Here is an 8,898-nt window from a genome sequence, read left to right as displayed (position 1 = left end):
ACGTTTAATTTGTGCGTAATTTTTCCAACAACTGTTTACAGACAGATTATTTCACTTATAACTCACTGTATCACAATTCCAGTGGGTCAGAAGTTTACATACACTAAGTTGACTGTGCCTTTAAACAGCTTGGAAAATTCCAGAAAATTATGTCATGGCTTTTTAAAGCTTCTGATAGGATATTTGACATAATTCGAGTCAGTTGGAGGAGTACCTGTGGATGTATTTCAAGGCCTACCTTCAAACTCAGTGTCTCTTTGCTTGACATCATGGAAAAATCAAAAGAAATCAGCCAAGACCTCAGTTCATCCTTGGGAGCAATTTCCAAACGCCTGAAGGTACCACGTTCATCTGTACAAATAATAGTACGCAAGTATAAACACCATGGGACCACGCAGCTGTCATACCGCTCAGGAAGGAAACCTGTTCTGTCTCCTAGAGATGAACGTGCATTTGTGCGAAAAGTGGCAAATCAATCCCAGAACAACAGCAAAGGACATTGTGAAGATGCTGGAGGAAACAGGTACAAAAGTATCTATATCCACAGTAAAACAAGTCCTATATCGACATAACCTGAAAGGCCGCTCAGCAAGGAAGAAGACACGGCTCCAAAACCGCCATAAAAAAGCCAGACTATGGTTTGCAACTGCACATGGGGACAAAGATTGTACTTTTTGGAGAAATGTCCTCTGGTCTGATGAAACAAAAATAGCATCATCTCAAGACATCAGTCAGGAAGTTAAAGCTTGGTCACAAATGGGTCTTCCAAAGTTGTTACAACATGGCTTAAAGACAACAAAGTCAAGGTATTGGAGTGGCCATCACAAAGCCCTGACCTCAATCTTATAGAACACTTTGTGGGCAGAACTGAAAAAGCGTGTGGGAGCAAGGCGGCCTACCAACCTGACTCAGTTACACCAGCTCTGTCAGGAGGAATGGGACAAAAATCACCCAACTTATTGTGAGTAGCTTGCGGAAGGCTACACGAAATGTATTTGGCTGAGGTGTATGTAAATTGCCGACTTCAACTGTACAAATGAGATAGAAGCTGTTTTTCAGTCTCTCGGTCCCAGCTTTGATGCACCTGTACTGACCTCGCCTTCTGGGTGAGCCTGACAGGATGCTCTCAATTGTGCATCTGTAAAAGTTTGTGAGGGTTTTAGGTGCCAAGAGAAATTTCATCAGCCTCCTGAGGTTGAAGAGGTGCTGTTGCACCTTCTTCACCACACTGTCTGTGTGGGTGGACCATTTCAGATTGTCAGTGATGTGTATCCCGAGGAACTTGAAGCTTTCTACCTTCTCCACTGCTGTCACGAAATTGTGGATAGGGGGGTGCTCCCTCTGCTGTTTCCTGAAGTCTTTGTGGGGCCCCAGGGCTGAGGATTAGCGAAGTTGAGGTATTGTTTCCTACCTTTACCACCTGGGTGCAGCACGTCAGGAAGTCCAGGACCCACTTGCACAGGGTGGGGTTCAGACCCAGGGCCTCAAGCTTAATGATGAGCTTGGAAGGTACTATGGTGTTGAATGCTGAGCTACAGTCAATGAACAGCGTTTTTACATAGGTAATCCTCTTGTCCAGATGGGATAGGGCAGTGTGCAGTGCGATGGCGATTGCATCGTCTGTGGATCTATTGGGGCGGTAAGCCAATTGAAGTGGGTCTAGGGTTTCAGGTAAGGAAGAGGTGATATGATCCTTGACTGTTCTCTCAAAGCACTTTATGATGACAGAAGTGAGTGCTACGGGGAAATAGTCATTTAGTTCCATTACCTTTGCTTTCTTGGGTACAAGAACAATGGTGGACATCTTGAATCATGTGGGGACAGTAGACTGGGATAGGGAGAGATTGAATATGTCCATAAACACACCAGCCAGCTGGTCTGCGCATGCTCTGAGGACACAGCTAGGGATGCCATCTGGGCCGGAAGCCTTGCGAGGGTTAACACACTTAAATGTCTTAAAAGCCCACAGTCATTGGTAGCGGGCCGCATCGGTGGCACTGTGTTATCCTGAAAGCGAGCTTGTCTGGAAGCAAGACGTCGGTGTCCGCGACAAGGCTGGTTTTCCTTTTGTAGTCTGTGATTGTCTGTAGACCCTGCCACATACGTCTCGTGTCTGAGCCGTTAAATTACAACTCCACTTTGTCTCTATACTGACGGTTTGCCTGTTTGATTGCCTTACGGAAAGAATAACTACACTGTTTGTATTTTGACATATTCCCAGTCATCTTGCCATGGTTAAATGCGATGATTCGAGCTTTCAGTGTTGCTCGAATGCTGCCACCTATCCACGTTTTCTGGTTAGGGTAGGTTTTAATAGTCACAGTGGGTATAACATCTTCTATACACTTCCTGATAAACTCAGTCACCGTATCAGTATACTCGTCAATGTTATTCTCAGAGGCTACCTGGAACATATCCCTATGTGAGAATGCTGCTCATTGACTACAGCTCAGTGTTCAACACCCTAGTGCCCACAAAGCTCATCACTGAGGTAAGGACCCTGGGACTAGACACCTCCCTCTGCAACTGGATCCTGGACTTCCTGATGGGCTGCCCCAGGTGGTAAGGGTAGGCAACAACACATCTGCCACATTGATCCTCAACACATGGGCCTCTCAGGGGAGCGTGCTTAGTCCCATCCTGTACTCCCTGTTTACCCACGACTGCGTGGCCATGCACGACTCCAACACCATCATTAAGTTTGCTAACGACACAATGGTGGTAGGCCTGATCACCGACAACAATGAGACACCTAATAGGGAAGAGATCAGAGACCTGGCAGTGCGGTGCCAGGACAGCAACTTCAATCTCAATGTGAGCAAGACAAAATAAATGATTGTGGACTTCAGGAAAAGGAGGGCCGAACACGCCACCTTTCACATCGACAGGGCTGTAGTGGAGTGAGTCGAGAGTTCAAGTTCCTTGATCTCCACATCACCAACCATCTGTTATGTTCCAAACATACCAAGAAAGTTGTGAAGAGGGCACAACAACACATTTTCCCTCTCTGGAGACGAAAAAGATTTGGCATGAATCCCCAGATCCTCAAAACGTTCTACAGCGGCACCATCGAGAGCATCCTGACCGGTTGCATCACCGCCTGGTATGGCAACTGCTCGGCATCCGAACGTAAGTGCATCAGATGACCTGGCCTCCACAATCACCACCTGACCTCAACCCAATTGAGATGGTTTGGGATGAGTTGGACCGCAGAGTGAAGGAAAAGCAGCCAACAAGTGCTAAGCATATGTGGGAACTCCTTCAAGACTGTTGGAAAAGCATTCCAGGTGAAGCTGGTTGAGAGAATGCCAAGAGTGTGCAACGCTGTCATCAAGGCAAAGGGTGCCTACGTTGAAGAATCTCAAATATAAAATATATTTTGATTTGTTTAACACTTTTTTGGTTACTACATGATTCCATGTGTTATTTCATAGTTTTGATGTCTTCATTATTATTCTACAATGTAGAAAATAGTAAAAATAAAGAAATACCCTGGAATGAGTAGGTGTGTTCAAACTTGTACACACAAAAACACTATATATTTATATATATAGTGTATGTGTGGACTATATGTACACACTATATATATAAAAGTATGTGGACACCCCTTCAAATAAGTGGATTCAGCTAGGCAGGGTAGCCTAGTGGTTAGAGCATTGGACTAGTTAAGAGAAAGGTTGCAAGTTCAAACCCCCAAGCTGACAAGGTACAAATCTGTCGTTCTGCCCCTGAACAGGCAGTTAACCCACGGTTCCTAGGCTGTCATTGAAAATAAGAATTTGTTCCTAACTGACTTGCCTAGTTAAATAAGGGTTAAATAATAATAATAATATCAGCAACCCCTTTACTGATAGATGTATAAAATCTAGCACACAGTGATGGAATCTCCATTGACTAACATTGGCAGTAGAATGGAAGAGCTCAGTGACCTCAATGTGGCACTGTCATAGGATGCCAGTCACTTTGTCAAATATCTGCCCTGTTAGAGCTGCCCCGGTCAACTGTAAGTGCTGTTTTTGTGAAGTGTAAACGTCTAGCAGCAACAACGGCTCAGCCGTGAAGTGGTAGGCCGCAAAAGCTCACAAAATGGGACCGACGAGTGCTGAAACGCGTAGCGTGTAAAAACACTCACTTTGGAGTTCCAAACTGCATCTGGAAGCAACGTCAGCACAATAACTGTTCGTCGGGAGCTTCATGAAATAGGTTCCCAAGGCCAAGCAGCCGCACAATGTAGAACATAGTAAAAATAAAGAAAACCTCTGGAATGAGTAGGTGTGTCCAAACCTTTGACTGGTAATGTATATACTAGGTGGTGTCAGAGGAAGGCCCAAAAAATGGTCAAAGATTCCAGTCACCCAAGTCATTGACTGTTCTCTCAGCTACCGCACGGCAAGCAGTACCGGAGCGCCAAGTCTAGGTCCAAGAGTCTCCTTAACAGCTTCTACCCCCAAGCCATAATACTGCTGAATAATCAATCAAATGTCCACCCAGACCATTTACATTGACACCCCCCTTTGTTTTTACACTGCTGCTACTCGCTGTTTATTATCTATGCATAGTCCCTTTACCCCTACCTACATGTCCAAACCTCTACAGATGCACAATCGAGAGCGTCCTGGCGGGCTGTATCAACGCCTGGTACGGCAACTGCTCCGCGCCCACAACCGTAAGGCTCTCCAGAGGGTAGTGAGGTCTGCACAACGCATCACCGGGGGCAAAATACCTGCCCTCCAGGACACCTACACCAACCGATGTTACAGGAAGGCCATAAAGATCATCAAGGACAACACCCACCCGAGCCACTGCCTGTTCACCCCGCTATCATCCAGAAGGCGAGGTCAGTACAGGTGCATCAAAGCTGGGACCGAGAGACTGAAAAACAGCTTCTATCTCAAGGCCATCAGACTATTAAACAGCAACCACTAACATTGAGTGGCTGCTGCCAACACACTGACTCAACTCCAACCACTTTAATAATGGGAATTGATGGGAAATGATGTAAAATACATCACTAGCCACTTTAAACAATGCTACCTAATATAATGTTTACATACCCTACATTATTCATCTCATATGTATACGTACAGTGCCTTGCGAAAGTATTCGGCCCCCTTGAACTTTGCGACCTTCGCAAAGTTCAAGGGGGCCGAATACTTTCGCAAGGCACTGTATATACTGTACTCTATATCATCTACTGCATCCTTATGTAATACATGTATCACTAGCCACTTTAACTATGCCACTTTGTTTACATACTCATCTCATATGTATATACTGTACTCGATACCATCTACTGTATCTTGCCTATGCTGCTCTGTACCATCACTCATTCATATATCTTTATGTACATATTCTTTATCCCCTTACACTGTGTATAAGAAATTAGTTTTGGAATTGTTAGTTAGATTACTTGTTGGTTATTACTGCATTGTCGGAACTAGAAGCACAAGCATTTCGCTACACTCGCATTAACATCTGCTAACCATGTGTATGTGACAAATTTGATTTGATGTACAAATGACCTCGACTGTATATAGCCTCGTTATTGTTATTTTATTGTGTTACTTTTTATTACATGTTTTACTTTAGTTGATTTAGCAATTATTTTCTGAACTATTTATTGATCTGCATTGTTGGTTAAGGGCTTGTATGTAAGCATATCACGGAAAGGTCTACACCTGTTGTATTCGGCGCATGTGAGAAATAACATTTGATTTGATTCCCTTTACCACATGCAAATGCCACCGTAGAGCCCTTAAGTGTAGCCATGCAGCCTATTTTGGCGGTTCACAATATCGGCCGTACGGATGTGTAATGCGGGTGGAGGAAGCCAGCCGTGCCCAACCAGGTGATGTCAGTGGAGGACCCGGCTGAGGAACCGTCTACGGGTCACGTTCAGTGGAATGGCATCTCTCCTTGAAACTGAGCCAGAACAACCGCTACCCTCCCTGTCATCCCTTTCTGTACTAGACATTGTTAAAAAAAAAACAAGGGCACCTGGGGCATGCAGGCATCCTGGCTGGCATGGCACTGTTGATGGAGCAGCAAGAGGCTATACGACAGGAAACAGTTGGCCAGCGCACCAACCCCAACTGGCACATCATGAGGAGAGGGAGGTTGACGGACAGTAATTATGGAGCAGTGGTTAGGGCCAAGCGTTGCTGCTAAAAAGGCTTCTCAGATCACAGTCGCTGAATAGGGTGTCGTCTGTAAAGTATTAGTCCTCCTGTGTTCAGGGAAACCAATGGTCCAACAATATTCCACATAGATCATACACACACAATAGGCTCCCAGAATAGGTTATATTACATACAAGTTTGCTCAAAGCAGCCAACTAAAGTAATGTAGTTAACTTTGTCATGGGCACAGTGGGAAAATCGTTGGACGAGTATAACCGAAAGGTTGCAAGTTCGAATCCCCGAGCTGACAAGGTACAAATCTGTTGTTCTGCCCCTGAACAGGCAGTTAACCCACTGTTCCTAGGCCGTCATTGAAAATAAGAATTTGTTCTTAACTGACTTGCCTAGTAAAATTAAATTAAATACCGGTGAATCTTACCTTGTGTCTTACTTGCTGAAGGCCCCAGTCATCCCTGCCTGTACCTGACATTGTTGAAATTCAAGTGAACTTTGAAAAAAGCTTATTCACAAACAATATGCTCCTAGAATAGATTTGTATTATATTAAAGTGTTGCTCAAAGCAGCCAACTAAGGTAATGTAGTCAAATTGACCCCAGTCGGTTGTATGATGGTTAACTCAGATCAATTCTGTTGAAAATAGTTTTGCAATGACTTAACTCTGGCTAGATAAAAACGAAACAGTGATGGTGCGTCATATACTTCAAACTGGCATGGTGTTCCATTACATTGGATAAAAAGTGATAATAGGCTAGGACCAGATGGGAGATGGTAAATTCATATTGAAATCAACTGGGTCTGCATGGGTTAGCCTACGTACGACAAGTCCTGCTGCTGAAATGGTTTTCTGAGTGTTTCTTTCTGTCACGGTCTCAATAATAAGCAAGTGCAATGTTCTTTGGAGCAACACAGTCTTGTAAATTATTTGGTGTGGTGATGTCGTTTTACTTATCTGCCGCGTGGAGCAGCAACCACTAGCTGCTAAAGCGGAAAACCTTTGCTGTCACGAGTGCGGTGTTAGTAATGGAGTAGCAGTCACGCTATTTTATTTCCGACCGTTCTCTTTTGTAATTATTCAGCGAAACAACACAGAACACTTGGACAAAGTTCACTACAAAACGTTTTCTTGTAGAAATAGGTTGTTGTCATTAAGATGATAGTACAAACGTGCCACTTTAAAGCAAATAAACCAACCAGAGTATGCACCAATGGGAAGGCTGTTGGTCTGAGGTTATGCTAATATTTGCCGCAAAGCATTCTCAAATAAGTAAAAGATACCGACTTTCCATGACATGTACGTAAATGTAACGATAAGGATACAAAATACACATTTGTGTAGGACTGACATGGAATTACAGTTTGAAATGTATCAGCATCGGCAAAAATTTAATATTGTAACCATGACCTAAAATTAGTTCCCACGCATTCTTGAGCATTGCTGCCATCGGATTAAAGTATCGTCAGTGAGGTACATCCTTACCTGTTACTTCAGTAATGAAGTATCAGAACATGATGAATGGAATTTGATGAGAAGTGATTATTCTCACCTGATCTTCGGAGAACTACAACACTCCGATGATCCCTTTCTGATTAGCTGACGATGTAGTAACTATTGTGAAAGTAAACCTGGAGTTCTCTGCGCATGCTGCAGTCTTCAAATGTATGTTGAACGAGTCTTCCACTCACCCACACCTTTAAAATACTGCTTCTAATTGTGATACTGTAATAAAACAATGTTATTGGTCACAAACACATGGTTAGCAGATGTTAATGCGAGTCTAACGAAATGCTTGTGCTTCTCGTTCCGACAGTGCAGTAATATCTAACAAGTAATCTAACAAATTCACAACAACTACCAGGAGATTTGACCTGTAATGGCAATTGGGAAATATAGTTGACAAGTCAAATGTGAATTTGAGTATTCCTGTGTACGATGTATTTTCCATAATATGGTACTGGAACAGCGTACATACATCGACGAGGTGGCCGAGTGGTTAAGGCGATGGACTGCTAATCCATTGTGCTCTGCACGCGTGGGTTCGAATCCCATCCTCGTCGTTTGGAGAGATTTTGTCATTGATGGAGGATTTGAAATATGAGTTTATTTCCCCGTTAAACACGTTACTACAACCGTTGTATTGGTTATGTTACGTACACCTAGCTAGAATTCTACTCGAGTATTTAAGAGAATATGTTTGAAAATAATATTTGACTTCGGAGCTGTATAGTGAAATGTAATTTAATGTAGGCCTAATCAGAAACATACAACCAGGCTGTATCCTGTATACATGAGTTAAATGTTATACATTTGACTAATTTACAGGCTAAATGATTTAGTCACCATTAAAATAGCATGCTATGAATACCTACAGTCGGAATCAGTTTCGCACCTAATTCAACGTACAAAGAAACACTCCGCTCTCAGTATTTCAGGTGGTGCCGTGGCTTAGATGGTTAAAGCGCCTGTCTAGTAAACAGGAGATCCTGAGTTCGAATCTCAGCGGTGCCTTTTACCTTTATCCACTTGATTGAGTTATAAAGGGTGTATGAACAGTCACTAATTCATTTCACAGAAAGTGTCTGGTAGAGTACTTTGTTTTCAAATACTCTATATTACTGTCACTGTTAAATATTTTATTTCATCATGTTCTCTTGCCTGGCTACCAAAACATATTGCTTCTTACAAACACTACGCCACGGCGATAGACGATTGGGAGCTCGTTTGAGTGGTCTACGCATCTGCAAAACCACCAATGATTGG

General features: G+C 43.3%; 2 non-coding genes across 2 annotated transcripts; both read left to right on the top strand.

Moving 5' to 3' along the window:
- The first annotated feature begins 7,594 nt into the window (after window positions 1-7,594).
- Window positions 7,595-7,728, top strand: LOC135551171 (U8 small nucleolar RNA). Its single transcript, XR_010457217.1, has one exon. It is a non-coding gene; the product is annotated as a U8 small nucleolar RNA (small nucleolar RNA).
- Window positions 7,729-8,113: 385 nt separating this feature from the next.
- Window positions 8,114-8,195, top strand: trnas-gcu (transfer RNA serine (anticodon GCU)). The gene has a single exon. It is a non-coding gene; the product is annotated as a tRNA-Ser (tRNA).
- The last annotated feature ends 703 nt before the right edge of the window (window positions 8,196-8,898 follow it).

The sequence above is a fragment of the Oncorhynchus masou genome, chromosome 12 (assembly GCF_036934945.1).
Source record: "Oncorhynchus masou masou isolate Uvic2021 chromosome 12, UVic_Omas_1.1, whole genome shotgun sequence".
In the NCBI taxonomy this organism is placed as follows: Eukaryota; Metazoa; Chordata; class Actinopteri; order Salmoniformes; family Salmonidae; genus Oncorhynchus; species Oncorhynchus masou.
Note: the sequence above shows the minus strand (reverse complement) of the source record. Positions and strands in the feature narration are given on the sequence as shown.